Source organism: Nerophis ophidion, linkage group LG09, assembly GCF_033978795.1.
Source record: "Nerophis ophidion isolate RoL-2023_Sa linkage group LG09, RoL_Noph_v1.0, whole genome shotgun sequence".
Classification (NCBI taxonomy): Eukaryota; Metazoa; Chordata; class Actinopteri; order Syngnathiformes; family Syngnathidae; genus Nerophis; species Nerophis ophidion.
This window is the reverse complement of record NC_084619.1, coordinates 64137111-64141644: the sequence shown is the minus strand read 5'-3', so window position 1 is coordinate 64141644 and position 4534 is coordinate 64137111.

The window sequence follows — 4534 nt, the reverse complement described above, 5'->3', positions numbered from 1 at the left end:
GGGGGGGGGGCTTCAAAGTGCCATGTGTCAGTGACGACTGGCATCTCTTCGCCAAGATGCGACCCCTGCCTGCCTCCGCGTCTGCACTCACGTAATGACCTCTGCCAAGGAGTCCATGTTGTCATTTGTTTTTGATGGGGTTAGCCATTTTAAAACGGGGAAACTTGTGGGAGGAATACCACGCTAATACCAAAGAAGTACACATTATATACCAGGGGTAGGGAACCTATGGCTCTAGAGACAGATGTGGCTCTTTTGATGACTGCATCTGGCTCTCAGATAAATCTTAGCTGACATTGCTTAACACGATAAGTAATGAATAATTCTGCTGGTAATCACAGCGTTAAAAATAACGTTCAAATTATAAAACATTCTCATGCATTTTAATCCAACCATTCATTTTCTATCGCACCTGTTCAAGAAGTCGCATTAATGGTAGTTAGTATTATATTTATTATTGGTTAGCTTTAGAATAACAATGTTATTAAAAAGAATAAGAGGTGAAGTGACTTATATAGCACTTTTTCTCTAGTGACTCAAAGTGCTTTACATAGTGAAACCCAATATCTATTTTTTACATTTAAACCAGTGTGAGTGGCACTGGGAGCAAGTGGGTAGAGTGTCTTGCCCATGGACAAAACGGCAGTGACTAGGATGGTGGAAGCGGGGATTGAACCTGCAACCCTCAAGTTACTGGCAAGGCCGTTCTACCAACCGAGCTATACCGCCCCAACTTATTATACCAAAAAATGTTGGTCTTACGTAAAAATGCACGCATTTAGTTGTATTCCGTGTTCAAAAATATTATATGGCTTTCACGGAAATACATTTTGAAATATTTGGCTTTCATGGCTCTCTCAGCCAAAAAGGTTCCCGACCCCTGTTATATACCGTATTTTTCGGAGTATAAGTCGCTCCGGAGTATACAGTGGGGCAAAAAGGTGTTTAGTCAGCCAACGATTGTGCAAGTTCTCCCACTTAAAATGATGACAGAGGTCTGTAATTTTCATCATAGGTACACTTCAACTGCGAGAGACAGAATGTGAAAAAAAAAATCCAGGAATTTTAATGAGTTTATTTGTAAATTATGGTGGAAAATAAGTATTTGGTCAACCATTCAAAGCTCTCACTGATGGAAGGAGGCTTTGGCTCAAAATCTCACGATACATGGCCCCATTCATTCTTTCCTTAACACGTATCAATCGTCCTGTCCCCTTAGCAGAAAAACAGCCCCAAAGCATGATGTTTCCACCCCCATGCTTCACAGTAGGTATGGTGTTCTTGGGATGCAACTTAGTATTCTTCTTCCTCCAAACACGGTGAATTGAGTTTATACCAAAATGGATACATGGATGATACAGCAGAGGATTGGGAGAATGTCATGTGGTCAGATGAAACCAAAATAGAACTTTTTGGTATAAACTCAACTCGTCGTGTTTGGAGGAAGAAGAATACTGAGTTGCATCCCAAGAACACCATACCTACTGTGAAGCATGGGGGTGGAAACATCACGCTTTGGGGCTGTTTTTCTGCTAAGGGGACAGGTCACTTCTTCTGCAGCCGAGTTGTCGCAAGAAGGATCACAAGCGCCCTCTACCACCAGGAGGCGGGAGTCATTTAATGACTCATATTTGACACACGCAGCTACGGTATATTAATAAAACATAGCTGCTTACTGTTCTTTTTAGCATATTAAATAGCTCTTAATCTTCTTCCCTTTATGTGATTTCAAAGGATTAATATCAGCCTCCTCCATTTTGAAAATGATGACAGGTGAAGTGTCACTCGTGACGTGACGAGTTTGACCCTGCGTAAATTCTAGGCATATGTTAATTATTTGGCGAAACGAGTTCGACCCGGCGGAAATTCTAGACATGCGCTAATAAAAATAATAATTTGCGAAACGAGTTTGACCCGGCAGTAATTCTAGGCAGGCGCATACGATATACCCGGCGGCAATTCAAGGAAATACGGTAGTGTTCCTAAAAATCAGATATACCGGCTGCCAGACACATTTTTTTCTCAAAATTTGGCCCCCCGGGTCAAAATAATTGCCCAGGCCTGGCTTAACCTATTCAATTCACGTGAGAACCTTCATTCTTTTTAATTATTATTTTCTATAATTTCATAAGGGAGGCAATGCGGTGATTTAGTAATGCAGCACCACTTAACTTGTCATGCCATTACCTACTAAATTCACATGAGAACACCCTGATTGTGTTTAGAAAAAAAAAATTGCATTTATATTAATTTTAAAAGGGAGGCATTACACCAATTGCGGCCCGCGAGACGTTATTTTGCGGCCCCCACCTTAATATGAAAGTTTAATGTTAGTGCGGCCCACAAGTTTTGTATGAATGGCGCTTGAAAGTGTTGTGTGCGGAGCTGAAGGAATCTACCAATCACGGTGAGGTATGTGGCTCTCGAGGGCCAAACATTGACGTCACTTGCGTGATGCAAGCGGAGAACCCCCCCACCCCCCTCCCCTCTCCCATTTGCTCCAGACTGAGACGATTTTTGTTATTTGGATCCAAAATGGCTCTTTCAACGTTCTGGGTTGCCTACCCCTGCGTTAGTGGAAAAGCGGCAAATGAGTGAAAGCGACAGAAACGTTGCCATGGAGAAGAGGGTTTTCTTTTTCTTTTTTTCTAACGTGCCTGGCTGCAGTCGCACCACAACACCTGTCCGTTAGTAATAACAGTCCCCGATAACATGGACCAATTCCATCCATCCATCCATCCATTTTCTACCGCTTATTCCCTTTTGGGGTCGCGGGGGGCGCTGGCGCCTATCTCAGCTACAGTCGGGCGGAAGGCGGGGTACACCCTGGACAAGTCGCCACGTCATCGCAGGGCCAACACAGATAGACAGACAACATTCACACACTAGGGCCAATTTAGTGTTGCCAATCAACTTATCCCCAGGTGCATGTCTTTGGAGGTGGGAGGAAGCCGGAGTACCCGGAGGGAACCCACGCATTCACGGGGAGAACATGCAAACTCCACACAGAAAGATCCCGAGCCTGGATTTGAACCCAGGACTGCAGGACCTTCGTATTGTGAGGCAGACGCACTAACCCCTCTGCCACCGTGAAGCCATGGACCAATTCATTGTTTTTTTTTTTTTGTTTTTTTTTTTTATTTCATTGTTTTTTTATTATTTAATTTGCATGGACCCAAATTTCTTAATCCTCATTTTGTTCATTAATATTTTGATTTTATTTTGTGTTGACGATAAAAATAAAGACATTTAAAATGATTTTTTTTAAGAAATCTTTACTTGCGGTCCAGACTCTGCATCCAGTGGCCCCCCAGGTAAATTGAGTTTGAGACCCCTGGATTACACGGTTTAAAGGGCTACTGAAATGAGATTTTCTTATTTAAACGGGGATAGCAGGTCCATTCTATGTGTCATACTTGATCATTTCGCGATATTGTCATATTTCTGCTCAAAGGATTTAGTAGAGAACATCGACGATAAAGTTCGCAACTTTTGGTTGCTAATAAAAAAGCTTTGCCTGTACCGGAAGTAGCAGACGATGTGCGCGTGACATCACGGGTTGTGGAGCTCCTCACATCTGAACATTGTTTACAATCATAGCCACCAGCAGCGAGAGCAATTCGGACAGAGAAAGTGACGATTTCCCCATTAATTTGAGCGAGGATGAAAGATTCGTGGATGAGGATAGTGACAGTGAAGGACTGCAAAAAAAAAAGAAAAAAGCGATTCAGATGTTATTAGACACATTTACTAGGATAGTTCTGGAAAATCCCTTATCTGCTTATTGTGTTACTAGTGTTTTAGTGTGATTATATAGAACCTGAAAGTCGGAGGGGTGTGGCCACGGGTGTGGTGACCGCCAGTTTCTCCGGTGGGAGGAGGTAAGAGAGTCCGCAGCTGCAGGAGGACGCAAGCTCCGCTCATGTCTACGGTAAGAGTCGACTTATAACCACAATTTTCTCACCGAAACCTGTCGGTTGACATGTGATCAGGTACCATGTTCGCTTGACCGCTCTGTTCCATAGTAAAGCTTCACCTTCGGGAATGTAAACAAGGAACCACCGGCTGTGTTTGTGTTGCTAAAGGCAGCTGCAATACACCGCTTCCCACCTACAGCTTTCTTCTTTGACGTCTCCATTATTAATTGAACAAATTGCGAAAGATTCAGCAACACATATGTCCAGAATACTGTGTAATTATGCGATTAAAGCAGACTACTTATAGCTTGGATCGGGCTGGAAAAAAATGTCTGTTACAATCCGAGATGTCACACGCACGCGTCATCATACCGACGTTTTCAACAGGATACTTCACGCGAAATTTAAAATTGCAATTTAGTAAACTAAAAAGGCCGTATTGGCATGTGTTGCAATGTTAATATTTCATCATTGATATATAAACCATTAGACTGCGTGGTCGGTAGTAGTGGGTTTTAGTAGGCCTTTAAGTAGCCTTTCTGTTATAATATATTACCACTTAACGTTTCCTAGTGCTACCTACGACCGGTGAATTCACGTGAAAACACCTCACCCGC